The sequence below is a fragment of the Hyla sarda genome, unplaced genomic scaffold (genome assembly GCF_029499605.1).
Source record: "Hyla sarda isolate aHylSar1 unplaced genomic scaffold, aHylSar1.hap1 scaffold_490, whole genome shotgun sequence".
Taxonomy (NCBI): domain Eukaryota; kingdom Metazoa; phylum Chordata; class Amphibia; order Anura; family Hylidae; genus Hyla; species Hyla sarda.
In genome coordinates this window covers 23,494-47,749 of record NW_026610501.1, presented here as the reverse complement: position 1 = coordinate 47,749, position 24,256 = coordinate 23,494, and the positions used below count along the sequence as shown (strand labels likewise).

General features: G+C 49.4%; 28 non-coding genes across 28 annotated transcripts; all 28 read left to right on the top strand.

Annotated features, from left to right (window-relative positions):
- Positions 1–768: 768 nt before the first annotated feature.
- Positions 769–840, top strand: TRNAE-CUC (transfer RNA glutamic acid (anticodon CUC)). The gene has a single exon. It is a non-coding gene; the product is annotated as a tRNA-Glu (tRNA).
- A 530-nt stretch (positions 841–1,370) lies between these two features.
- Positions 1,371–1,442, top strand: TRNAE-CUC (transfer RNA glutamic acid (anticodon CUC)). The gene has a single exon. It is a non-coding gene; the product is annotated as a tRNA-Glu (tRNA).
- Positions 1,443–1,737: 295 nt separating this feature from the next.
- Positions 1,738–1,809, top strand: TRNAE-CUC (transfer RNA glutamic acid (anticodon CUC)). Its single transcript has one exon. It is a non-coding gene; the product is annotated as a tRNA-Glu (tRNA).
- Positions 1,810–2,104: 295 nt separating this feature from the next.
- Positions 2,105–2,176, top strand: TRNAE-CUC (transfer RNA glutamic acid (anticodon CUC)). The gene has a single exon. It is a non-coding gene; the product is annotated as a tRNA-Glu (tRNA).
- A 163-nt stretch (positions 2,177–2,339) lies between these two features.
- Positions 2,340–2,411, top strand: TRNAE-CUC (transfer RNA glutamic acid (anticodon CUC)). The gene has a single exon. It is a non-coding gene; the product is annotated as a tRNA-Glu (tRNA).
- A 163-nt stretch (positions 2,412–2,574) lies between these two features.
- Positions 2,575–2,646, top strand: TRNAE-CUC (transfer RNA glutamic acid (anticodon CUC)). The gene has a single exon. It is a non-coding gene; the product is annotated as a tRNA-Glu (tRNA).
- Positions 2,647–5,503: 2,857 nt separating this feature from the next.
- TRNAE-CUC (transfer RNA glutamic acid (anticodon CUC)) lies at positions 5,504–5,575 on the top strand. Its single transcript has one exon. It is a non-coding gene; the product is annotated as a tRNA-Glu (tRNA).
- Positions 5,576–5,972: 397 nt separating this feature from the next.
- Positions 5,973–6,044, top strand: TRNAE-CUC (transfer RNA glutamic acid (anticodon CUC)). Its single transcript has one exon. It is a non-coding gene; the product is annotated as a tRNA-Glu (tRNA).
- A 1,949-nt stretch (positions 6,045–7,993) lies between these two features.
- TRNAE-CUC (transfer RNA glutamic acid (anticodon CUC)) lies at positions 7,994–8,065 on the top strand. Its single transcript has one exon. It is a non-coding gene; the product is annotated as a tRNA-Glu (tRNA).
- A 295-nt stretch (positions 8,066–8,360) lies between these two features.
- TRNAE-CUC (transfer RNA glutamic acid (anticodon CUC)) lies at positions 8,361–8,432 on the top strand. The gene has a single exon. It is a non-coding gene; the product is annotated as a tRNA-Glu (tRNA).
- A 163-nt stretch (positions 8,433–8,595) lies between these two features.
- Positions 8,596–8,667, top strand: TRNAE-CUC (transfer RNA glutamic acid (anticodon CUC)). The gene has a single exon. It is a non-coding gene; the product is annotated as a tRNA-Glu (tRNA).
- Positions 8,668–9,533: 866 nt separating this feature from the next.
- Positions 9,534–9,605, top strand: TRNAE-CUC (transfer RNA glutamic acid (anticodon CUC)). The gene has a single exon. It is a non-coding gene; the product is annotated as a tRNA-Glu (tRNA).
- Positions 9,606–10,237: 632 nt separating this feature from the next.
- On the top strand, positions 10,238–10,309 carry TRNAE-CUC (transfer RNA glutamic acid (anticodon CUC)). Its single transcript has one exon. It is a non-coding gene; the product is annotated as a tRNA-Glu (tRNA).
- Positions 10,310–11,289: 980 nt separating this feature from the next.
- Positions 11,290–11,361, top strand: TRNAE-CUC (transfer RNA glutamic acid (anticodon CUC)). Its single transcript has one exon. It is a non-coding gene; the product is annotated as a tRNA-Glu (tRNA).
- A 1,684-nt stretch (positions 11,362–13,045) lies between these two features.
- TRNAE-CUC (transfer RNA glutamic acid (anticodon CUC)) lies at positions 13,046–13,117 on the top strand. Its single transcript has one exon. It is a non-coding gene; the product is annotated as a tRNA-Glu (tRNA).
- Positions 13,118–13,515: 398 nt separating this feature from the next.
- Positions 13,516–13,587, top strand: TRNAE-CUC (transfer RNA glutamic acid (anticodon CUC)). Its single transcript has one exon. It is a non-coding gene; the product is annotated as a tRNA-Glu (tRNA).
- Positions 13,588–14,925: 1,338 nt separating this feature from the next.
- On the top strand, positions 14,926–14,997 carry TRNAE-CUC (transfer RNA glutamic acid (anticodon CUC)). The gene has a single exon. It is a non-coding gene; the product is annotated as a tRNA-Glu (tRNA).
- A 163-nt stretch (positions 14,998–15,160) lies between these two features.
- TRNAE-CUC (transfer RNA glutamic acid (anticodon CUC)) lies at positions 15,161–15,232 on the top strand. Its single transcript has one exon. It is a non-coding gene; the product is annotated as a tRNA-Glu (tRNA).
- A 1,103-nt stretch (positions 15,233–16,335) lies between these two features.
- Positions 16,336–16,407, top strand: TRNAE-CUC (transfer RNA glutamic acid (anticodon CUC)). The gene has a single exon. It is a non-coding gene; the product is annotated as a tRNA-Glu (tRNA).
- Positions 16,408–16,570: 163 nt separating this feature from the next.
- TRNAE-CUC (transfer RNA glutamic acid (anticodon CUC)) lies at positions 16,571–16,642 on the top strand. Its single transcript has one exon. It is a non-coding gene; the product is annotated as a tRNA-Glu (tRNA).
- Positions 16,643–17,985: 1,343 nt separating this feature from the next.
- TRNAE-CUC (transfer RNA glutamic acid (anticodon CUC)) lies at positions 17,986–18,057 on the top strand. Its single transcript has one exon. It is a non-coding gene; the product is annotated as a tRNA-Glu (tRNA).
- Positions 18,058–18,455: 398 nt separating this feature from the next.
- Positions 18,456–18,527, top strand: TRNAE-CUC (transfer RNA glutamic acid (anticodon CUC)). Its single transcript has one exon. It is a non-coding gene; the product is annotated as a tRNA-Glu (tRNA).
- A 1,340-nt stretch (positions 18,528–19,867) lies between these two features.
- TRNAE-CUC (transfer RNA glutamic acid (anticodon CUC)) lies at positions 19,868–19,939 on the top strand. Its single transcript has one exon. It is a non-coding gene; the product is annotated as a tRNA-Glu (tRNA).
- A 162-nt stretch (positions 19,940–20,101) lies between these two features.
- TRNAE-CUC (transfer RNA glutamic acid (anticodon CUC)) lies at positions 20,102–20,173 on the top strand. The gene has a single exon. It is a non-coding gene; the product is annotated as a tRNA-Glu (tRNA).
- Positions 20,174–20,571: 398 nt separating this feature from the next.
- TRNAE-CUC (transfer RNA glutamic acid (anticodon CUC)) lies at positions 20,572–20,643 on the top strand. The gene has a single exon. It is a non-coding gene; the product is annotated as a tRNA-Glu (tRNA).
- A 398-nt stretch (positions 20,644–21,041) lies between these two features.
- TRNAE-CUC (transfer RNA glutamic acid (anticodon CUC)) lies at positions 21,042–21,113 on the top strand. The gene has a single exon. It is a non-coding gene; the product is annotated as a tRNA-Glu (tRNA).
- Positions 21,114–23,286: 2,173 nt separating this feature from the next.
- On the top strand, positions 23,287–23,364 carry TRNAE-CUC (transfer RNA glutamic acid (anticodon CUC)). Its single transcript has one exon. It is a non-coding gene; the product is annotated as a tRNA-Glu (tRNA).
- A 163-nt stretch (positions 23,365–23,527) lies between these two features.
- TRNAE-CUC (transfer RNA glutamic acid (anticodon CUC)) lies at positions 23,528–23,599 on the top strand. The gene has a single exon. It is a non-coding gene; the product is annotated as a tRNA-Glu (tRNA).
- Positions 23,600–24,256: the final 657 nt, after the last annotated feature.

The following is a 24,256-nucleotide window of genomic DNA, read 5'->3' as shown; positions in this document are numbered from 1 at the left end:
GAAGTCCTCTTTTCAATCTTCAGATACTAATAAACAGCATCCGTATTTTCTCAGTCGGTATCCTCCCTGGTGGTCTAGTGGCTTGCATTTTGCGCGCCTACTTGTTGACTTTTCCAGAGCTTTCTCAGTAAATCTGCTCTCTGGGGGGCAAAAAGCTCCCAACTTTTCCCTGGTGGTCTAGTGGCTAGGATTCGGCGCTCTCACCGCCGCGGCCCGGGTTCGATTTCCGGTCAGGGAAGTCCTCTTTTCAATCTTCAGAAACTAATAAACAGCATCCGTATTTTCTCAGTCGGTATCCTCCCTGGTGGTCTAGTGGCTTGCATTTTGCGCGCTTGCTTTTTGATTTTTCCAGAGCTTTCTCAGTAAATCTGCTCTCTGGTGGGCAAAAAGCTCCCAACTTTTCCCTGGTTGTCTAGTGGCTAGGATTCGGCGCTCTCACCGTCGCGGCCCGGGTTCGATTCCCGGTCAGGGAAGTCCTCTTTTCAATCTTCAGATACTAATAAACTGCATTCGTATTTTCTCAGTCGGTATCCTCCCTGGTGGTCTAGTGGCTAGGATTCGGCGCTCTCACTGCCACGGCCCGGGTTCGATTCCCGGTCAGGGAAGTCCTCTTTTCAATCTTCAGATACTAATAAACTGCATTCGTATTTTCTCAGTCGGTATCCTCCCTGGTGGTCTAGTGGCTTGCATTTTGCGCGCTTACTGTTTGACATTTCCAGAGCTTTCTCAGTAAATCTGGTTTCTGGTGGGCAAAAAGTTCCCAACTCTTCCCTGGTGGTCTAGTGGCTAGGATTCGGCGTTCTCACCGCCGCGGCCCGGGTTCGATTCCCGGTCAGGGAAGTCCTCCTTTCACTCTTCAGAAACTAATAAACAGCATCCGTATTTTCTCAGTCGGTATCCTCCCTGGTGGTCTAGTGGCTTGCATTTTGCGCGCTTGCTTTTTGATTTTTCCAGAGCTTTCTCAGTAAATCTGCTCTCTGGTGGGCAAAAAGCTCCCAACTTTTCCCTGGTTGTCTAGTGGCTAGGATTCGGCGCTCTCACCGTCGCGGCCCGGGTTCGATTCCCGGTCAGGGAAGTCCTCTTTTCAATCTTCAGATACTAATAAACTGCATTCGTATTTTCTCAGTCGGTATCCTCCCTGGTGGTCTAGTGGCTTGCATTTTGCGCGCTTACTGTTTGACATTTCCAGAGCTTTCTCAGTAAATCTGGTTTCTGGTGGGCAAAAAGTTCCCAACTTTTCCCTGGTGGTCTATTGGCTAGGATTCGGTGCTCTCACCGCCGCGGCCTGGGTTCGATTCCCGGTCAGAGAAGTCCTCTTTTCAATCTTCAGAAACTAATAAACAGCATTCGTATATTCTTGGTTGATATCCTCCCTGGTGGTCTAGTGGCTAGGATTCGGCGCTCTCACCGCCGCGGCCCGGGTTCGATTCCCGGTCAGGGAAGTCCTCTTTTCAATCTTCAGAAACTAATAAACAGCATCCGTATTTTCTCAGTCGGTATCCTCCCTGGTGGTCTAGTGGCTTGCATTTTGCGCGCTTGCTTTTTGATTTTTCCAGAGCTTTCTCAGTAAATGTGCTCTCTGGTGGGCAAAAAGCTCCCAACTTTTCCCTGGTTGTCTAGTGGCTAGGATTTGGCGCTCTCACCGCCGCGGCCCGGGTTCGATTCCCGGTCAGGGAAGTCCTCTTTTCAATCTTCAGATACTAATAAACTGCATTCGTATTTTCTCAGTCGGTATCCTCCCTGGTGGTCTAGTGGCTAGGATTCGGCGCTCTCACTGCCGCGGCCCGGGTTCGATTCCCGGTCAGGGAAGTCCTCTTTTCAATCTTCAGAAACTAATAAACAGCATCCGTATTTTCTCAGTCGGTATCCTCCCTGGTGGTCTAGTGGCTTGCATTTTGCGCGCTTGCTTTTTGATTTTTCCAGAGCTTTCTCAGTAAATGTGCTCTCTGGTGGGCAAAAAGCTCCCAACTTTTCCCTGGTTGTCTAGTGGCTAGGATTTGGCGCTCTCACCGCCGCGGCCCGGGTTCGATTCCCGGTCAGGGAAGTCCTCTTTTCAATCTTCAGATACTAATAAACTGCATTCGTATTTTCTCAGTCGGTATCCTCCCTGGTGGTCTAGTGGCTAGGATTCGGCGCTCTCACTGCCGCGGCCCGGGTTCGATTCCCGGTCAGGGAAGTCCTCTCTTCACTCTTCAGAAACTAATAAACAGCATCCGTATTTTCTCAGTCGGTATCCTCCCTGGTGGTCTAGTGGCTAGCATTTTGCGCGCTTGCTTTTTGACGTTTCCAGAGCTTTCTCAGTAAATCTGCTCTCTGGTGTGCAAAAAGTTCCCAACTCTTCCCTGGTGGTCTAGTGGCTAGGATTCGGCGTTCTCACCGCCGCGGCCCGGGTTCGATTCCCGGTCAGGGAAGTCCTCCTTTCACTCTTCAGAAACTAATAAACAGCATCCGTATTTTCTCAGTCGGTATCCTCCCTGGTGGTCTAGTGGCTTGCATTTTGCGCGCTTGCTTTTTGATTTTTCCAGAGCTTTCTCAGTAAATCTGCTCTCTGGTGGGCAAAAAGCTCCCAACTTTTCCCTGGTGGTCTAGTGGCTAGGATTCGGCGCTCTCACCGCCGCGGCCCGGGTTCGATTCCCGGTCAGGGAAGTCCCCTTTTCAATCTTCAGAAACTAATAAACAGCATCCGTATTTTCTCAGTCGGTATCCTCCCTGGTGGTCTAGTGGCTTGCATTTTGCGCGCTTGCTTTTTGACGTTTCCAGAGATTTCTCAGTAAATCTGCTCTCTGGTGGGCAAATAGTTCCCAACTTTTCCCTGGTGGTCTAGTGGCTAGGATTCCCGCTCTCACCGCCGCGGCCCGGGTTCGATTCCCGGTCAGGTAAGTCCTCTTTTCAATCTTCAGATACTAATAAACAGCATCCGTATTTTCTCAGTCGGTATCCTCCCTGGTGGTCTAGTGGCTTGCATTTTGCGCGCCTACTTGTTGACTTTTTCAGAGCTTTCTCAATAAATCTGCTCTCTGGTGGGCAAAAAGCTCTCAACTTTTCCCTGGTGGTCTAGTGGCTAGGATTCCCGCTCTCAGCGCCGCGGCCCGGGTTCGATTCCTGGTCAGGGAAGTCCTCTTTTCAATCTTCAGATACTAATAAACAGCATCCCTATTTTCTCAGTCGGTATCTTCCCTGGTGGTCTAGTGGCTTGCATTTTGCGCGCTTGCTTTTTGATTTTTCTAGAGCTTTCTCAGTAAATCTGTTCTCTGGTGTGCAAAAAGTTCCCAACTCTTCCCTGGTGGTCTAGTGGCTAGGATTCCGCGCTCTCACCGCCGCGGCCCGGGTTCGATTCCCGGTCAGGGAAGTCCTCTTTTCAATCTTCAGAAACTAATAAACAGCATTCGTATTTTCTCGGTCGATATCCTCCCTAGTGGTCTAGTGGCTTGCATTTTGCGCGCTTACTTTTTGACTTTTCCAGAGCTTTCTCAGTAAATCTGGTTCCTGGTGGGCAAAAAGTTCCCAACTTTTCCCTGGTGGTCTAGTGGCTAGGATTCGGTGCTCTCACCGCCGCGGCCTGGTTTCAATTCCCGGTCAGGGAAGTCCTCTTTTCAATCTTCAGAAACTAATAAACAGCATCCGTATTTTCTCAGTCGGTATCCTCCCTGGTGGTCTAGTGGCTAGCATTTTGCGCGCTTGCTTTTTGACGTTTCCAGAGCTTTCTCAGTAAATCTGCTCTCTGGTGTGCAAAAAGTTCCCAACTCTTCCCTGGTGGTCTAGTGGCTAGGATTCGGCGCTCTCACTGCCGCGGCCCGTGTTTGATTCCCGGTCATGGAAGTCCTCTTTTCAATCTTCAGAAACTAATAAACAGCATTCGTATTTTCTCGGTCGATATCCTCCCTGGTGGTCTAGTGGCTTGCATTTTGCGCGCTTGCTTTTTGACGTTTCCAGAGCTTTCTCAGTAAATCTGCTCTCTGGTGTGCAAAAAGTTCCCAACTCTTCCCTGGTGGTCTAGTGGCTAGGATTCGGCGCTCTCACCACCGTGGCCCGGGTTCGATTTCCGGTCAGGGAAGTCCTCTTTTCAATCTTCAGAAACTAATAAACAGCATTCGTATTTTCTCGGTCGATATCCTCCCTGGTGGTCTAGTGGCTTGCATTTTGCGCGCTTGCTTTTTGACTTTTCCAGAGTTTTCTCAGTAAATCTGCTCTCTGGTGGGCAAAAAGTTCCCAATTTTTCCCTGGTGGTCTAGTGGCTAGGATTCGGCGCTCTCACCGCCGCGGCCCGGGTTTGCTTCTCGGTCAGGGAAGTCCTCTTTTCAATCTTCAGAAACTAATAAACAGCATTCGTATTTTCTCAGTCGGTATCCTCCCTGGTGGTCTAGTGGCTTGCATTTTGCGCGCCTACTTGTTGACTTTTCCAGAGCTTTCTCAGTAAATCTGGTCTCTGGTGGGAAAAAGTTCCCAACATTTCCCTGGTGGTCTAGTGGCTAGGATTCAGCGCTCTCACCGCCGCGTCCCGGGTTCGATTCCCGGTCAGGGAAGTCCTCTTTTCAATCTTCAGAAACTAATAAACAGCATTCGTATTTTCTCGGTCGATATCCTCCCTGGTGGTCTAGTGGCTTGCATTTTGCGCGCTTGCTTTTTGATTTTTCCAGAGCTTTCTCAGTAAATCTGCTCTCTGGTGGGTAAAAGGCTCCCAACTTTTCCCTGGTGGTCTAGTGGCTAGGATTCGGCGCTCTCACCGCCGCGGCCTGGTTTCAATTCCCGGTCAGGGAAGTCCTCTTTTCAATCTTCAGAAACTAATAAACAGCATCCGTATTTTCTCAGTCGATATCCTCCCTGGTGGTCTAGTGGCTAGCATTTTGCGCGCTTGCTTTTTGACGTTTCCAGAGCTTTCTCAGTAAATCTGCTCTCTGGTGTGCAAAAAGTTCCCAACTCTTCCCTGGTGGTCTAGTGGCTAGGATTCGGCGCTCTCACCGCCGCGGCCTGGTTTCAATTCCCGGTCAGGGAAGTCCTCTTTTCAATCTTCAGAAACTAATAAACAGCATCCGTATTTTCTCGGTCGATATCCTCCCTGGTGGTCTAGTGGCTTGCATTTTTCGCGCTTGCTTTTTGATTTTTCCAGAGCTTTCTCAGTAAAACTGCGACAAATAAACAGCATCCGTATTTTCTCGGTCGATATCCTCCCTGGTGGTCTAGTGGCTTGCATTTTGCGCGCTTACTTTAGAATTTTCCAGAGCTTTCTCAGTAAATCTGGTCTCTGGTGGGCAAAAAGTTGCCAACTTTTCCCTGGTGGTCTAGTGGCTAGTATTCAGCACTCTCACCGCTGCAGCCCGGGTTCAATTTCCGGTCAGGGAAGTCCTCTTTTCAATCTTCAGAAACTAATAAACAGCATCCGTATTTTCTCAGTCGATATCCTCCCTGGTGGTCTAGTGGCTAGCATTTTGCGCGCTTGCTTTTTGACGTTTCCAGAGCTTTCTCAGTAAATCTGCTCTCTGGTGGGCAAAAAGTTCCCAACTTTTCCCTGGTGGTCTAGTGGCTAGGATTCGGCGCTCTCACCGTCGCGGCCCGGGTTCGATTCCCGGTCAGGGAAGTCTTCTTTTCAATCTTCAGATACTAATAAACAGCATCCGTATTTTCTCAGTCGGTATCCTCCCTGGTGGTCTAGTGGCTTGCATTTTGCGCGCTTGCTTTTTGACGTTTCCAGAGCTTTCTCAGTAAATCTGCTCTCTGGTGGGCAAAAAGTTCCCAACTTTTCCCTGGTGGTCTAGTGGCTAGTATTCAGCACTCTCACCGCTGCGGCCCGGGTTCGATTCCCGGTCAGGGAAGTCTTCTTTTCAATCTTCAGAAACTAATAAACAGCATTCGTATTTTCTCAGTCGGTATCCTCCCTGGTGGTCTAGTGGCTTGCATTTTGCGCGCCTACTTGTTGACTTTTCCAGAGCTTTCTCAGTAAATCTGGTCTCTGGTGGGAAAAAGTTCCCAACATTTCCCTGGTGGTCTAGTGGCTAGGATTCAGCGCTCTCACCGCCGCGGCCCGGGTTCGATTCCCGGTCAGGGAAGTCCTCTTTTCAATCTTCAGATACTAATAAACTGCATTCGTATTTTCTCAGTCGATATCCTCCCTGGTGGTCTAGTGGCTTGCATTTTGCGCGCTTGCTTTTTGATTTTTCCAGAGCTTTCTCAGTAAATCTGCTCTCTGGTGGGCAAAAGGCTCCCAACTTTTCCCTGGTGGTCTAGTGGCTAGGATTCGGCGCTCTCACCGCCGCGGCCTGGTTTCAATTCCCGGTCAGGGAAGTCCTCTTTTCAATCTTCAGAAACTAATAAACAGCATCCGTATTTTCTCGGTCGATATCCTCCCTGGTGGTCTAGTGGCTTGCATTTTTCGCGCTTGCTTTTTGATTTTTCCAGAGCTTTCTCAGTAAAACTGCGACTAATAAACAGCATCCGTATTTTCTCGGTCGATATCCTCCCTGGTGGTCTAGTGGCTTGCATTTTGCGCGCTTACTTTAGAATTTTCCAGAGCTTTCTCAGTAAATCTGGTCTCTGGTGGGCAAAAAGTTCCCAACTTTTCCCTGGTGGTCTAGTGGCTAGTATTCAGCACTCTCACCGCTGCAGCCCGGGTTCAATTTCCGGTCAGGGAAGTCCTCTTTTCAATCTTCAGAAACTAATAAACAGCATCCGTATTTTCTCAGTCGGTATCCTCCCTGGTGGTCTAGTGGCTTGCATTTTGCACGCCTACTTGTTGACTTTTCCAGAGCTTTCTCAGTAAATCTGCTCTCTGGTGGGCAAAAAGCTCCCAACTTTTCCCTGGTGGACTAGTGGCTAGGATTCGGCGCTCTCACCGCCGCGGCCCGGGTTCGATTCCCGGTCAGGGAAGTCCTCTTTTCAATCTTCAGATACTAATAAACAGCATTCGTATTTTCTCAGTCGGTATCCTCCCTGGTGGTCTAGTGGCTTGCATTTTGCGCGCTTACTTTTTGACTTTTCCAGAGCTTTCTCAGTAAATCTGGTCTCTGGTGGGCAAAAAGTTCCCAACTTTTCCCTGGTGGTCTAGTGGCTAGGATTCGGCGCTCTCACCGCCGCGGCCCGGGTTTGCTTCTCGGTCATGGAAGTCCTCTTTTCAATCTTCAGATACTAATAAACAGCATCCGTATTTTCTCAGTCGGTATCCTCCCTGGTGGTCTAGTGGCTTGCATTTTGCGCGCCTACTTTTTGACTTTTCCAGAGCTTTCTCAGTAAATCTGCTCTCTGGTGGGCAAAAAGCTCCCAACTTTTCCCTGGTTGTCTAGTGGCTAGGATTCGGCGCTCTCACCGTCGCGGCCCGGGTTCGATTCCCGGTCAGGGAAGTCCTCTTTTCAATCTTCAGATACTAATAAACTGCATTCGTATTTTCTCAGTCGGTATCCTCCCTGGTGGTCTAGTGGCTAGGATTCGGCGCTCTCACTGCCACGGCCCGGGTTCGATTCCCGGTCAGGGAAGTCCTCTTTTCAATCTTCAGATACTAATAAACTGCATTCGTATTTTCTCAGTCGGTATCCTCCCTGGTGGTCTAGTGGCTTGCATTTTGCGCGCTTACTGTTTGACATTTCCAGAGCTTTCTCAGTAAATCTGGTTTCTGGTGGGCAAAAAGTTCCCAACTTTTCCCTGGTGGTCTATTGGCTAGGATTCGGTGCTCTCACCGCCGCGGCCCGGGTTCGATTCCCGGTCAGGGAAGTCCTCTTTTCAATCTTCAGAAACTAATAAACAGCATCCGTATTTTCTCAGTCGGTATCCTCCCTGGTGGTCTAGTGGCTTGCATTTTGCGCGCTTGCTTTTTGATTTTTCCAGAGCTTTCTCAGTAAATCTGCTCTCTGGTGGGCAAAAAGCTCCCAACTTTTCCCTGGTTGTCTAGTGGCTAGGATTTGGCGCTCTCACCGCCGCGGCCCGGGTTCGATTCCCGGTCAGAGAAGTCCTCTTTTCAATCTTCAGAAACTAATAAACAGCATTCGTATATTCTTGGTTGATATCCTCCCTGGTGGTCTAGTGGCTAGGATTCGGCGCTCTCACCGCCGCGGCCCGGGTTCGATTCCCGGTCAGGGAAGTCCTCTTTTCAATCTTCAGAAACTAATAAACAGCATCCGTATTTTCTCAGTCGGTATCCTCCCTGGTGGTCTAGTGGCTTGCATTTTGCGCGCTTGCTTTTTGATTTTTCCAGAGCTTTCTCAGTAAATCTGCTCTCTGGTGGGCAAAAAGCTCCCAACTTTTCCCTGGTTGTCTAGTGGCTAGGATTTGGCGCTCTCACCGCCGCGGCCCGGGTTCGATTCCCGGTCAGGGAAGTCCTCTTTTCAATCTTCAGATACTAATAAACTGCATTCGTATTTTCTCAGTCGGTATCCTCCCTGGTGGTCTAGTGGCTAGGATTCGGCGCTCTCACTGCCGCGGCCCGGGTTCGATTCCCGGTCAGGGAAGTCCTCTCTTCACTCTTCAGAAACTAATAAACAGCATCCGTATTTTCTCAGTCGGTATCCTCCCTGGTGGTCTAGTGGCTAGCATTTTGCGCGCTTGCTTTTTGACGTTTCCAGAGCTTTCTCAGTAAATCTGCTCTCTGGTGGGCAAAAAGCTCCCAACTTTTCCCTGGTGGTCTAGTGGCTAGGATTCGGCGCTCTCACCGCCGCGGCCCGGGTTCGATTCCCGGTCAGGGAAGTCCCCTTTTCAATCTTCAGAAACTAATAAACAGCATCCGTATTTTCTCAGTCGGTATCCTCCCTGGTGGTCTAGTGGCTTGCATTTTGCGCGCTTGCTTTTTGACGTTTCCAGAGATTTCTCAGTAAATCTGCTCTCTGGTGGGCAAATAGTTCCCAACTTTTCCCTGGTGGTCTAGTGGCTAGGATTCCCGCTCTCACCGCCGCGGCCCGGGTTCGATTCCCGGTCAGGTAAGTCCTCTTTTCAATCTTCAGATACTAATAAACAGCATCCGTATTTTCTCAGTCGGTATCCTCCCTGGTGGTCTAGTGGCTTGCATTTTGCGCGCCTACTTGTTGACTTTTTCAGAGCTTTCTCAATAAATCTGCTCTCTGGTGGGCAAAAAGCTCTCAACTTTTCCCTGGTGGTCTAGTGGCTAGGATTCCCGCTCTCACCGCCGCGGCCCGGGTTCGATTCCTGGTCAGGGAAGTCCTCTTTTCAATCTTCAGATACTAATAAACAGCATCCGTATTTTCTCAGTCGGTATCTTCCCTGGTGGTCTAGTGGCTTGCATTTTGCGCGCTTGCTTTTTGATTTTTCTAGAGCTTTCTCAGTAAATCTGTTCTCTGGTGTGCAAAAAGTTCCCAACTCTTCCCTGGTGGTCTAGTGGCTAGGATTCCGCGCTCTCACCGCCGCGGCCCGGGTTCGATTCCCGGTCAGGGAAGTCCTCTTTTCAATCTTCAGAAACTAATAAACAGCATTCGTATTTTCTCGGTCGATATCCTCCCTAGTGGTCTAGTGGCTTGCATTTTGCGCGCTTACTTTTTGACTTTTCCAGAGCTTTCTCAGTAAATCTGGTTCCTGGTGGGCAAAAAGTTCCCAACTTTTCCCTGGTGGTCTAGTGGCTAGGATTCTGCGCTCTCACCGCCGCGGCCCGGGTTCGATTCCCGGTCAGGGAAGTCCTCTTTTCAATCTTCAGAAACTAATAAACAGCATCCGTATTTTCTCAGTCGGTATCCTCCCTGGTGGTCTAGTGGCTAGCATTTTGCGCGCTTGCTTTTTGACGTTTCCAGAGCTTTCTCAGTAAATCTGCTCTCTGGTGTGCAAAAAGTTCCCAACTCTTCCCTGGTGGTCTAGTGGCTAGGATTCGGCGCTCTCACTGCCGCGGCCCGTGTTTGATTCCCGGTCATGGAAGTCCTCTTTTCAATCTTCAGAAACTAATAAACAGCATTCGTATTTTCTCGGTCGATATCCTCCCTGGTGGTCTAGTGGCTTGCATTTTGCGCGCTTGCTTTTTGACGTTTCCAGAGCTTTCTCAGTAAATCTGCTCTCTGGTGGGCAAAAAGTTCCCAATTTTTCCCTGGTGGTCTAGTGGCTAGGATTCGGCGCTCTCACCGCCGCGGCCCGGGTTTGCTTCTCGGTCAGGGAAGTCCTCTTTTCAATCTTCAGAAACTAATAAACAGCATTCGTATTTTCTCAGTCGGTATCCTCCCTGGTGGTCTAGTGGCTTGCATTTTGCGCGCCTACTTGTTGACTTTTCCAGAGCTTTCTCAGTAAATCTGGTCTCTGGTGGGAAAAAGTTCCCAACATTTCCCTGGTGGTCTAGTGGCTAGGATTCAGCGCTCTCACCGCCGCGGCCCGGGTTCGATTCCCGGTCAGGGAAGTCCTCTTTTCAATCTTCAGAAACTAATAAACAGCATTCGTATTTTCTCGGTCGATATCCTCCCTGGTGGTCTAGTGGCTTGCATTTTGCGCGCTTGCTTTTTGATTTTTCCAGAGCTTTCTCAGTAAATCTGCTCTCTGGTGGGTAAAAGGCTCCCAACTTTTCCCTGGTGGTCTAGTGGCTAGGATTCGGCGCTCTCACCGCCGCGGCCTGGTTTCAATTCCCGGTCAGGGAAGTCCTCTTTTCAATCTTCAGAAACTAATAAACAGCATCCGTATTTTCTCAGTCGATATCCTCCCTGGTGGTCTAGTGGCTAGCATTTTGCGCGCTTGCTTTTTGACGTTTCCAGAGCTTTCTCAGTAAATCTGCTCTCTGGTGTGCAAAAAGTTCCCAACTCTTCCCTGGTGGTCTAGTGGCTAGGATTCGGCGCTCTCACCGCCGCGGCCTGGTTTCAATTCCCGGTCAGGGAAGTCCTCTTTTCAATCTTCAGAAACTAATAAACAGCATCCGTATTTTCTCGGTCGATATCCTCCCTGGTGGTCTAGTGGCTTGCATTTTTCGCGCTTGCTTTTTGATTTTTCCAGAGCTTTCTCAGTAAAACTGCGACAAATAAACAGCATCCGTATTTTCTCGGTCGATATCCTCCCTGGTGGTCTAGTGGCTTGCATTTTGCGCGCTTACTTTAGAATTTTCCAGAGCTTTCTCAGTAAATCTGGTCTCTGGTGGGCAAAAAGTTCCCAACTTTTCCCTGGTGGTCTAGTGGCTAGTATTCAGCACTCTCACCGCTGCAGCCCGGGTTCAATTTCCGGTCAGGGAAGTCCTCTTTTCAATCTTCAGAAACTAATAAACAGCATCCGTATTTTCTCAGTCGATATCCTCCCTGGTGGTCTAGTGGCTAGCATTTTGCGCGCTTGCTTTTTGACGTTTCCAGAGCTTTCTCAGTAAATCTGCTCTCTGGTGGGCAAAAAGTTCCCAACTTTTCCCTGGTGGTCTAGTGGCTAGGATTCGGCGCTCTCACCGTCGCGGCCCGGGTTCGATTCCCGGTCAGGGAAGTCTTCTTTTCAATCTTCAGATACTAATAAACAGCATCCGTATTTTCTCAGTCGGTATCCTCCCTGGTGGTCTAGTGGCTTGCATTTTGCGCGCTTGCTTTTTGACGTTTCCAGAGCTTTCTCAGTAAATCTGCTCTCTGGTGGGCAAAAAGTTCCCAACTTTTCCCTGGTGGTCTAGTGGCTAGGATTCGGCGCTCTCACCGTCGCGGCCTGGGTTCGATTCCCGGTCAGGGAAGTCTTCTTTTCAATCTTCAGATACTAATAAACAGCATCCGTATTTTCTCAGTCGGTATCCTCCCTGGTGGTCTAGTGGCTTGCATTTTGCGCGCTTGCTTTTTGACGTTTCCAGAGCTTTCTCAGTAAATCTGCTCTCTGGTGGGCAAAAAGTTCCCAACTTTTCCCTGGTGGTCTAGTGGCTAGTATTCAGCACTCTCACCGCTGCGGCCCGGGTTCGATTCCCGGTCAGGGAAGTCTTCTTTTCAATCTTCAGAAACTAATAAACAGCATTCGTATTTTCTCAGTCGGTATCCTCCCTGGTGGTCTAGTGGCTTGCATTTTGCGCGCCTACTTGTTGACTTTTCCAGAGCTTTCTCAGTAAATCTGGTCTCTGGTGGGAAAAAGTTCCCAACATTTCCCTGGTGGTCTAGTGGCTAGGATTCGGCGCTCTCACCGCCGCGGCCTGGTTTCAATTCCCGGTCAGGGAAGTCCTCTTTTCAATCTTCAGAAACTAATAAACAGCATCCGTATTTTCTCGGTCGATATCCTCCCTGGTGGTCTAGTGGCTTGCATTTTTCGCGCTTGCTTTTTGATTTTTCCAGAGCTTTCTCAGTAAAACTGCGACTAATAAACAGCATCCGTATTTTCTCGGTCGATATCCTCCCTGGTGGTCTAGTGGCTTGCATTTTGCGCGCTTACTTTAGAATTTTCCAGAGCTTTCTCAGTAAATCTGGTCTCTGGTGGGCAAAAAGTTCCCAACTTTTCCCTGGTGGTCTAGTGGCTAGTATTCAGCACTCTCACCGCTGCAGCCCGGGTTCAATTTCCGGTCAGGGAAGTCCTCTTTTCAATCTTCAGAAACTAATAAACAGCATCCGTATTTTCTCAGTCGGTATCCTCCCTGGTGGTCTAGTGGCTTGCATTTTGCACGCCTACTTGTTGACTTTTCCAGAGCTTTCTCAGTAAATCTGCTCTCTGGTGGGCAAAAAGCTCCCAACTTTTCCCTGGTGGACTAGTGGCTAGGATTCGGCGCTCTCACCGCCGCGGCCCGGGTTCGATTCCCGGTCAGGGAAGTCCTCTTTTCAATCTTCAGATACTAATAAACAGCATCCGTATTTTCTCAGTCGGTATCCTCCCTGGTGGTCTAGTGGCTTGCATTTTGCGCGCTTACTTTTTGACTTTTCCAGAGCTTTCTCAGTAAATCTGGTCTCTGGTGGGCAAAAAGTTCCCAACTTTTCCCTGGTGGTCTAGTGGCTAGGATTCGGCGCTCTCACCGCCGCGGCCCGGGTTTGCTTCTCGGTCATGGAAGTCCTCTTTTCAATCTTCAGATACTAATAAACAGCATCCGTATTTTCTCAGTCGGTATCCTCCCTGGTGGTCTAGTGGCTTGCATTTTGCGCGCCTACTTTTTGACTTTTCCAGAGCTTTCTCAGTAAATCTGCTCTCTGGTGGGCAAAAAGCTCCCAACTTTTCCCTGGTGGTCTAGTGGCTAGGATTCGGCGCTCTCACCGCCGCGGCCCGGGTTCGATTCCCGGTCAGGGAAGTCCTCTTTTCAATCTTCAGATACTAATAAACAGCATCCGTATTTTCTCAGTCGGTATCCTCCCTGGTGGTCTAGTGGCTTGCATTTTGCGCGCTTACTATTTGACTTTTCCAGAGCTTTCTCAGTAAATCTGGTTCCTGGTGGGCAAAAAGTTCCCAACTTTTCCCTGGTGGTCTGGTGGCTAGGATTCCGCGCTCTCACCGCCGCGGCCCGGGTTCGATTCCCGGTCAGGAAAGTCCTCTTTTCAATCTTCAGAAACTAATAAACAGCATTCGTATTTTCTCGGTCGATATCCTCCCTGGTGGTCTAGTGGCTTGCATTTTGCGCACTTGCTTTTTGATTTTTCCAGAGCTTTCTCAGTAAATCTGCTCTCTGGTGGGCAAAAAGCTCCCATCTTTTCCCTGGTGGTCTAGTGGCTAGGATTCGGCGCTCTCTACGCCGCGGCCCGGGTTCGATTCCCGGTCAGGGAAGTCCTCTTTTCAATCTTCAGATACTAATAAACAGCATCCGTATTTTCTCAGTCGGTATCCTCCCTGGTGGTCTAGTGGCTTGCATTTTGCGCGCTTGCTTTTTGACGTTTCCAGAGCTTTCTCAGTAAATCTGCTCTCTGGTGGGCAAAAAGTTCCCAACTTTTCCCTGGTGGTCTAGTGGCTAGTATTCAGCGCTCTCACCACCGCGGCCCGGGTTCGATTCTCGGTCAGGGAAGTCCTCTTTTCAATCTTCAGAAACTAATAAACAGCATCCGTATTTTCTCAGTCGGTATCCTCCCTGGTGGTCTAGTGGCTTGCATTTTGCACGCCTACTTGTTGACTTTTCCAGAGCTTTCTCAGTAAATCTGCTCTCTGGTGGGCAAAAAGCTCCCAACTTTTCCCTGGTGGTCTAGTGGCTAGGATTCGGCGCTCTCACCTCCGCGGCCCGGGTTCGATTCCCGATCAGGGAAGTCCTCTTTTCAATCTTCAGATACTAATAAACAGCATCCGTATTTTCTCAGTCGGTATCCTCCCTGGTGGTCTAGTGGCTTGCATTTTGCGCGCTTACTTTTTGACTTTTCCAGAGCTTTCTCAGTAAATCTGGTTCCTGGTGGGCAAAAAGTTCCCAACTTTTCCCTGGTGGTCTGGTGGCTAGGATTCCGCGCTCTCACCGCCGCGGCCCGGGTTCGATTCCCGGTCAGGTAAGTCCTCTTTTCAATTTTCAGATACTAATAAACAGCATCCGTATTTTCTCAGTCGGTATCCTCCCTGGTGGTCTAGTGGCTAGCATTTTGCGCGCTTGCTTTTTGACGTTTCCAGAGCTTTCTCAGTAAATCTGCTCTCTGGTGGGCAAAAAGTTCCCAACTTTTCCCTGGTGGTCTAGTGGCTAGGATTCGGCGCTCTCACCACCGCGGCCCGGGTTCGATTCCTGGTCAGGGAAGTCCTCTTTTCAATCTTCAGAAACTAATAAACAGCATCCGTATTTTCTCAGTCGATATCCTCCCTGGTGGTCTAGTGGCTTGCATTTTGCACGCCTACTTGTTGACTTTTCCAGAGCTTTCTCAGTAAATCTGCTCTCTGGTGGGCAAAAAGCTCCCAACTTTTCCCTGGTGGTCTAGTGGCTAGGATTCGGTGCTCTCACTGCCGCGGCCCGGGTTCGATTCCCGGTCAGGAAAGTCCTCTTTTCAATCTTCAGATACTAATAAAAAGCATCCGTATTTTCTCAGTCGGTATCCTCCCTGGTGGTCTAGTGGCTTGCATTTTGCGCGCTTGCTTTTTGACGTTTCCAGAGCTTTCTTAGTAAATCTGCTCTCTGGTGGGCAAAAAGCTCCCAACTTTTCCCTGGTGGTCTAGTGGCTAGGATTCGGTGCTCTCACTGCCGCGGCCCGGGTTCGATTCCCGGTCAGGGAAGTCCTCTTTTCAATCTTCAGATACTAATAAACAGCATTCGTATTTTCTCAGTCGATATCCTCCCTGGTGGTCTAGTGGCTTGCATTTTGCGCGCTTACTGTTTGACTTTTCCAGAGCTTTCTCAGTAAATCTGGTTTCTGGTGGGCAACAAGTTCCCAACTTTTCCCTGGTGGTCTAGTGGCTAGGATTCGGCGCTCTCACCGCCGCGGCCCGGGTTCGATTCTCGGTCAGGGAAGTCCTCTTTTCAATCTTCAGATACTAATAAACAGCATCCGTATTTTCTCAGTCGGTATCCTCCCTGGTGGTCTAGTGGCTTGCATTTTGCGCGCCTACTTGTTGACTTTTCCAGAGCTTTCTCAGTAAATCTGCTCTCTGGTGGGCAAAAAGTTTCCAACTTTTCCCTGGTGGTCTAGTGGCTAGGATTCAGCGCTCTCACCGCCGCGGCCAGGGTTCGATTCCCGGTCAGGGAAGTCCTCTTTTCAATCTTCAGATACTAATAAACAGCATCCGTATTTTCTCAGTCGGTATCCTCCCTGGTGGTCTAGTGGATTGGATTTTGCGCGCTTACATTTTGACTTTTCCAGAGCTTTCTAAGTAAATCTGGTCTCTGGTGGGCAAAAAATTACCAACTCTTCCCTGGTGGTCTAGTGGCTAGGATTCGGCGCTCTCACCGCCGCGGCCCGGGTTTGCTTCTCGGTCATGGAAGTCCTCTTTTCAATCTTCAGATACTAATAAACAGCATCCGTATTTTCTCAGTCGGTATCCTCCCTGGTGGTCTAGTGGCTTTCATTTTGCGCGCTTACTGTTTGACTTTTCCAGAGCTTTCTCAGTAAATCTGGTTTCTGGTGGGCAAAAAGTTCCCAACTCTTCCCTGGTGGTCTAGTGGCTAGGATTCGGCGCTCTCACCGCCGTGGCCCGGGTGTGCTTCTCGGTCAGGGAAGTCCTCTTTTCAATCTTTAGATACTAAAAAACAGCATCCGTATTTTCTCAGTCGATATCCTCCCTGGTGGTCTAGTGGCTAGCATTTTGCGCGCTTACTTTCTGACGTTTCCAGAGCTTTCTCAGTAAATCTGCTCTCTGGTGGTCAAAAAGCTCCCAACCTTTCCCTGGTGGTCTAGTGGCTAGGATTCGGCCCTCTCACCGCCGCGGCCCGGGTTCGATTCCCGGTCAGGGAAGTCCTCTTTTCAATCTTCAGAAACTAATAAACAGCATTCGTATTTTCTCAGTCGATATCCTCCCTGGTGGTCTAGTGGCTAGCATTTTGCGCGTTTGCTTTTTGACGTTTCCAGAGCTTTCTCAGTAAATCTGCTCTCTGGTGGGCAAAAAGCTCCCAACTTTTCCCTGGTGGTCTAGTGGCTAGGATTCAGCGCTCTCACCGCCGCGGCCCGGGTTCGATTCCCGGTCAGGGAAGTCGTATTTTCACTCTTCAGAAACTAATAAACAGCATCCGTAATTTCTCAGTCGGTATCCTCCCTGGTGGTCTAGTGGATTGCATTTTGCGCGCTTACATTTTGACTTTTCCAGAGCTTTCTCAGTAAATCTGGTCTCTGGTGGGCAAAAAGTTACCAACTTTTCCCTGGTGGTCTAGTGGCTAGGATTCGGCGCTCTCACCGCCGCGGCCTGGGTTCGATTCCCGGTCAGGGAAGTCGTATTTTCACTCTTCAGAAACTAATAAACAGCATCCGTAATTTCTCAGTCGATATCCTCCCTGGTGGTCTAGTGGCTAGCACTTTGCGCGCTTGCTTTTTGACGTTTCCAGAGCTTTCTCAGTAAATCTGCTCTCTGGTGGGCAAAAAGTTACCAACTTTTCCCTGGTGGACTAGTGGCTAGGATTCGGCGCTCTCACCGCCGCGGCCTGGGTTCGATTCCCGGTCAGGGAAGTCCTCTTTTCAATCTTCAGAAACTGATAAACAGCATCCGTATTTTCTCACTCGGTATCCTCCCTGGTGGTCTAGTGGCTTGCATTTTGCGCGCTTACTGTTTGACTTTTCCAGAGCTTTCTCAGTAAATCTGGTTTCTGGTGGGAAAAAAGTTCCCAATTCTTCCCTGGTGGTCTAGTGGCTAGGACTAGGATTCGGCGCTCTCACCGCCACGGCCCAGGTTCGATTCCCGGTCAGGGAAGTCCTCTTTTCAATCTTCAGAAACTAATAAACAGCATCCGTATTTTCTCACTCGGTATCCTCCCTGGTGGTCTAGTGAATTGCATTTTGCGCGCTTACATTTTGACTTTTCCAGAGCTTTCTCAGTAAATCTGGTCTCTGGTGGGCAAAATGTTACCAACTTTTCCCTGGTGGTCTAGTGGCTAGGGTTCGGCGCTCTCACCACCGCGGCCCGGGTTCGATTCCCGGTCAGGGAAGTCCTCCTTTCAATCTTCAGAATCTAATAAACAGCATCCGTATTTTCTCAGTCGGTATCCTCCCTGGTGGTCTAGTGGCTTGCATTTTGCGCGCTTACTTTCTGACGTTTCCAGAGCTTTCTCAGTAAATCTGCTCTCTGGTGGGCAAAAAGCTCTCAACTTTTCCCTGATGGTCTAGTGGCTAGGATTCGGCGCTCTCACCGCCGCGGCCCGGTTTGCTTCTCTGTCAGGGAAGTCGTATTTTCAATCTTCAGAAACTATTAAACAGCATCCGTATTTTCTCAGTCGATATCCTCCCTGGTGGTCTAGTGGCTAGCATTTTGCGCGCTTGCTTTTTGACGTTTCCAGAGCTTTCTCAGTAAATCTGCTCTCTGGTGGGCAAAAGGTTACCAACTTTTCCCTGGTGGTCTAGTGGCTAGGATTCGGCACCCTCACTGCTGCAGCCCCGGTTCGATTCCCGGTCAGGGAAGTCCTCTTTTCAATCTTCAGAAACTAATAAACAGCATTCGTATTTTCTCGGTCGATTTCCTCCCTGGTGGTCTAGTGGCTTGCATTTTGCGCGCTTGCTTTTTGATTTTTCCAGAGCTTTCTCAGTAAATCTGCTCTCTGGTGGGCAAAAAGCTCCCAACTTTTCCCTGGTGGTCTAGTGGCTAGGATTCAGCGCTCTCACCGCCGCGGCCCGGGTTCGATTCCCGGTCAGGGAAGTCGTATTTTCACTCTTCAGAAACTAATAAACAGCATCCGTAATTTCTCAGTCGGTATCCTCCCTGGTGGTCTAGTGGATTGCATTTTGCGCGCTTACATTTTGACTTTTCCAGAGCTTTCTCAGTAAATCTGGTCTCTGGTGGGCAAAAAGTTACCAACTTTTCCCTGGTGGTCTAGTGGCTAGGATTCGCCGCTCTCACCGCCGCGGCCCGGGTTCGATTCCCGGTCAGGGAAGTCGTATTTTCACTCTTCAGAAACTAATAAACAGCATCCGTAATTTCTCAGTCGGTATCCTCCCTGGTGGTCTAGTGGATTGCATTTTGCGCGCTTACATTTTGACTTTTCCAGAGCTTTCTCAGTAAATCTGGTCTCTGGTGGGCAAAAAGTTACCAACTTTTCCCTGGTGGTCTAGTGGCTAGGATTCGGCGCTCTCACCGCCGCGGCCCGGGTTCGATTCCCGGTCAGGGAAGTCGTATTTTCACTCTTCAGAAACTAATAAACAGCATCCGTAATTTCTCAGTCGATATCCTCCCTGGTGGTCTAGTGGCTAGCAGTTTGCGCGCTTGCTTTTTGACGTTTCCAGAGCTTTCTCAGTAAATCTGCTCTCTGGTGGGCAAAAAGTTACCAACTTTTCCCTGGTGGACTAGTGGCTAGGATTCGGCGCTCTCACCGCCACGGCCCGGGTTCGATTACGGTCAGGGAAGTCCTCTTTTCAATCTTCAGAAACTGATAAACAGCATCCGTATTTTCTCACTCGGTATCCTCCCTGGTGGTCTAGTGGCTTGCATTTTGCGCGCTTACTGTTTGACTTTTCCAGAGCTTTCTCAGTAAATCTGGTTTCTGGTGGGAAAAAAGTTCCCAATTCTTCCCTGGTGGTCTAGTGGCTAGGACTAGGATTCGGCGCTCTCACCGCCACGGCCCAGGTTCGATTACGGTCAGGGAAGTCCTCTTTTCAATCTTCAGAAACTAATAAACAGCATCCGTATTTTCTCACTCGGTATCCTCCCTGGTGGTCTAGTGAATTGCATTTTGCGCGCTTACATTTTGACTTTTCCAGAGCTTTCTCAGTAAATCTGGTCTCTGGTGGGCAAAATGTTACCAACTTTTCCCTGGTGGTCTAGTGGCTAGGGTTCGGCGCTCTCACCACCGCGGCCCGGGTTCGATTCCCGGTCAGGGAAGTCCTCCTTTCAATCTTCAGAATCTAATAAACAGCATCCGTATTTTCTCAGTCGGTATCCTCCCTGGTGGTCTAGTGGCTTGCATTTTGCGCGCTTACTTTCTGACGTTTCCAGAGCTTTCTCAGTAAATCTGCTCTCTGGTGGGCAAAAAGCTCTCAACTTTTCCCTGATGGTCTAGTGGCTAGGATTCGGCGCTCTCACCGCCGCGGCCCGGTTTGCTTCTCTGTCAGGGAAGTCGTATTTTCAATCTTCAGAAACTATTAAACAGCATCCGTATTTTCTCAGTCGATATCCTCCCTGGTGGTCTAGTGGCTAGCATTTTGCGCGCTTGCTTTTTGACGTTTCCAGAGCTTTCTCAGTAAATCTGCTCTCTGGTTGGCAAAAAGCTCCCAACTTTTCCCTGGTGGTCTAGTGGCTAGGATTCGGCGCTCTTACCGCCGCGGCCCCGGTTCGATTCCCGGTCAGGGAAGTCCTCTTTTCAATCTTCAGATACTAATAAACAGCATCCGTATTTTCTCAGTCGGTATCCTCCCTGGTGGTCTAGTGGCTTGCATTTTGCGCGCTTACTTTAGAATTTTCCAGAGCTTTCTCAGTAAATCTGCTCTCTGGTGGGCAAAAAGTTCCCAACTTTTCCCTGGTGGTCTAGTGGCTAGGATTCGGCGCTCTCACCGCCGCGGCCAGGGTTCGATTCCCGGTCAGGGAGGTCCTCTTTTCAATCTTCAGATACTAATAAACAGCATCCGTATTTTCTCAGTCGGTATCCTCCCTGGTGGTCTAGTGGCTTGCATTTTGCGCGCTTACTTTATAATTTTCCAGAGCTTTCTCAGTAAATCTGCTCTCTGGTGGGCAAAAAGCTCCCAACTTTTCCCTGGTGGTCTAGTGGCTAGGATTCGGCGCTCTCACCGCCGCGGCCCGGGTTCGATTCCCGGTCAGGGAAGTCCTCTTTTCAATCTTCAGAAACTAATAAACAGCATTCGTATTTTCTCGGTCGATATCCTCCCTGGTGGTCTAGTGGCTTGCATTTTGCGCGCCTACTTGATGACTTTTCCAGAGCTTTCTCAGTAAATCTGCTCTCTGGTGGGCAAAAAGCTACCAACTTTTCCCTGGTGGTCTAGTGGCTAGGATTTGGTGCTCTCACCGCTGCGGCCCGGGTTCGATTCCCGGTCAGGGTAGTCCTCTTTTCAATCTTCAGAAACTAATAAACAGCATCCATATTTTCTCAGTCAATATCCTCCCTGGTGGTCTAGTGGCTAGCATTTTGCGCGCTTACTGTTTGACTTTTCCAGAGCTTTCTCAGTAAATCTGCTCTCTGGTGGGTAAAAAGCTCCCAACTTTTCCCTGGTGGTCTAGTGGCTAGGATTCGGCGCTCTCACCGCCGCGGCCCGGGTTTGATTCCCGGTCAGGGAAGTCATGTATTCACTCTTCAGAAACTAATAAACAGCATTCGTATTTTCTCAGTCGGTATCCTCCCTGGTGGTCTAGTGGCTAGCATTTTGCGCGCTTGCTTTTTGACGTTTCCAGAGCTTTCTCAGTAAATCTGCTCTCTGGTGGGCAAAAAGTTACCAACTTTTCCCTGGTGGTCTAGTGGCTAGGATTCGGCGCTCTCACCGCCGCGGCCCGGGTTTGATTCCCGGTCAAGGAAGTCGTATTTTCACTCTTCAGAATCTAATAAACAGCATCCGTATTTTCTCAGTCGGTATCCTCCCTGGTGGTCTAGTGGATTGCATTTTGCGTGCTTACATTTTGACTTTTCCAGAGCTTTCTCAGTAAATCTGGTCTCTGATGGGCAAAAAGATGCCAACTTTTCCCTGGTGGTCTAGTGGCTAGGATTCAGCGCTCTCACCGCCGCGGCCCGGGTTCGATTCCCGGTCAGGGAAGTCCTCTTTTCAATCTTCAGAAACTAATAAACAGCATTCGTATTTTCTCGGTCGATATCCTCCCTGGTGGTCTAGTGGCTTGCATTTTGCGCGCTTGCTTTTTGATTTTTCCAGAGCTTTCTCAGTAAATCTGCTCTCTGGTGGGCAAAAAGCTCCCAACTTTTCCCTGGTGGTCTAGTGGCTAGGATTCGGCGCTCTCACCGCCGCGGCCCGGTTTCGATTCCCATTCAGGGAAGTCGTGTTTTCACTCTTCAGAAACTAATAAACAGCATCCGTAATTTCTCAGTCGATATCCTCCCTGGTGGTCTAGTGGCTAGCACTTTGCGCGCTTGCTTTTTGACGTTTCCAGAGCTTTCTCAGTAAATCTGCTCTCTGGTGTGCAAAAAGTTACCAACTTTTCCCTGGTGGTCTAGTGGCTAGGATTCGGCGCTCTCACCGCCACAGCCTGGGTTCGATTCCCGGTCAGGGAAGTCGTATTTTCACTCTTCAGAAACTAATAAACAGCATCCGTAATTTCTCAGTCGGTATCCTCCCTGGTGGTCTAGTGGCTAGCATTTTGCGCGCTTACTGTTTGACTTTTCCAGAGCTTTCTCAGTATATCTGGTTTCTGGTGGGCAAAAAGTTTCCAACCTTTCCCTGGTGGTCTAGTGGTTAGGATTCGGCGCTCTCACCGCCGCGGCCCGGGTTTGCTTCTCGGTCATGGAAGTCCTCTTTTCACTCTTCAGAAACTAATAAACAACATCCGTAATTTCTCAGTCGGTATCCTCCCTGGTGGTCTAGTGGCTAGCATTTTGCGCGCTTACTGTTTGACTTTTCCAGAGCTTTCTCAGTAAATCTGGTTTCTGGTGGGCAAAAAGTTTCCAACCTTTCCCTGGTGGTCTAGTGGTTAGGATTCGGCGCTCTCACCGCCGCGGCCCGGGATCGATTCCCGGTCTCGGAAGTCCTCTTTTCAATCTTCAGAAACTAATAAACAGCATCCGTATTTTCTCAGTCGATATCCTCCCTGGTGGTCTAGTGGCTTGCATTTTGCGCGCTTACTTTCTGACGTTTCCAGAGCTTTCTCAGTAAATCTGCTCTCTGGTGGGCAAAAAGCTCTCAACTTTTCCCTGATGGTCTAGTGGCTTGGATTTGGCGCTCTCACCGTCGCGGCCCGGGTTCGATTCCCGGTCAGGGAAGTCGTATTTTCACTCTTCAGAAACTAATAAACAGCATCCGTATTTTCTCGGTCGATATCCTCCCTGGTGGTCTAGTGGCTAGCATTTTGCGCGCTTACTTTCTGACGTTTCCAGAGCTTTCTCAGTAAATCTGGTCTCTGGTGGGCAAAAAGTTCCCAACTATTCCCTGGTGGTCTAGTGGATAGTATTCAGCACTCTCACCGCTGCAGCCCGGGTTCGATTCCCGGTCAGGGAAGTCCTCTTTTCAATCTTCAGAAACTAATAAACAGCATCCGTATTTTCTCAGTCGGTATCCTCCCTGGTGGTCTAGTGGCTTGCATTTTGCGCGCCTACTTGATGACTTTTCCAGAGCTTTCTCAGTAAATCTGCTCTCTGGTGGGCAAAAAGCTCCAAACTTTTCCCTGGTGGTCTAGTGGCTAGGATTTGGTGCTCTCACCGCTGCGGCCGGGGTTCGATTCCCGGTCAGGGAAGTCCTCTTTTCAATCTTCAGAAACTAATAAACAGCATTCGTATTTTCTCGGTCGATATCCCCCCTGGTGGTCTAGTGGCTTGCATTTTGCGCGCTTGCTTTTTGATTTTTCCAGAGCTTTCTCAGTAAATCTGCTCTCTGGTGGGCAAAAAGCTCCCAACTTTTCCCTGGTGGTCTAGTGGCTAGGATTCCCGCTCTCACCGCCGCGGACCGGGTTCGATTCCCGGTCAGGGAAGTCCTCTTTTCAATCTTCAGATACTAATAAACAGCATCCGTATTTTCTCAGTCTGATCCTCCCTGGTGGTCTAGTGGCTTGCATTTTGCGCGCTTACTGTTTGACTTTTCCAGAGCTTTCTCAGTAAATCTGGTTTCTGGTGGGCAAAAAGTTTCCAACCTTTCCCTGGTGGTCTAGTGGCTAGGACTCCGCGCTCTCACCGCCGCGGCCCGGGATTGCTTCTCGGTCAGGGAATTCTTCTTTTCAATCTTCAGATACTAATAAACAGCCTCCGTATTTTCTCGGTCGATATCCTCCCTGGTGGTCTAGTGGCTAGGACTAGGATTCGGCGCTCTCACCGCCGCGGCCCGGGTTCGATTCCCGGTCAGGGAAGTCTTCTTTTCAATCTTCAGATACTAATAAACAGCATCCGTATTTTCTCAGTCGGTATCCTCCCTGGTGGTCTAGTGGCTAGCATTTTGCGCGCTTACTGTTTGACTTTTCCAGAGCTTTCTCAGTAAATCTGCTCTCTGGTGGGCAAAAAGTTACCAACTTTTCCCTGGTGGTCTAGTGGCTAGGATTCGGCGCTCTCACCGCCGCGGCCCGGGTTTGATTCCCGGTCAGGGAAGTCGTATATTCACTCTTCAGAAACTAATAAACAGCATTCGTATTTTCTCAGTCGATATCCTCCCTGGTGGTCTAGTGGCTAGCATTTTGCGCGCTTGCTTTTTGACGTTTCCAGAGCTTTCTCAGTAAATCTGCTCTCTGGTGGGCAAAAAGTTACCAACTTTTCCCTGGTGGTCTAGTGGCTAGGATTCGGCGCTCTCACCGCCACAGCCTGGGTTCAATTCCCGGTCAGGGAAGTCGTATTTTCACTCTTCAGAAACTAATAAACAGCATCCGTAATTTCTCAGTCGGTATCCTCCCTGGTGGTCTAGTGGCTAGCATTTTGCGCGCTTACTGTTTGACTTTTCCAGAGCTTTCTCAGTAAATCTGGTCTCTGGTGGGCAAAAAGTTGCTAACTTTTCCCTGGTGGTCTAGTGGCTAGGATTCGGCACTCTCACCGCCGCGGCCCAGGTTCGATTCCCGGTCAGGGAAGTCGTATTTTCACTCTTCAGAAACTAATAAACAGCATTCGTATTTTCTCAGTTGATATCCTCCCTGGTGGTCTTGTGGCTAGCATTTTGCGCGCTTGCTTTTTGACGTTTCCAGAGCTTTCTCAGTAAATCTGCTCTCTGGTGGGCAAAAAGGTACCAACTTTTCCCTGGTGGTCTAGTGGCTAGGA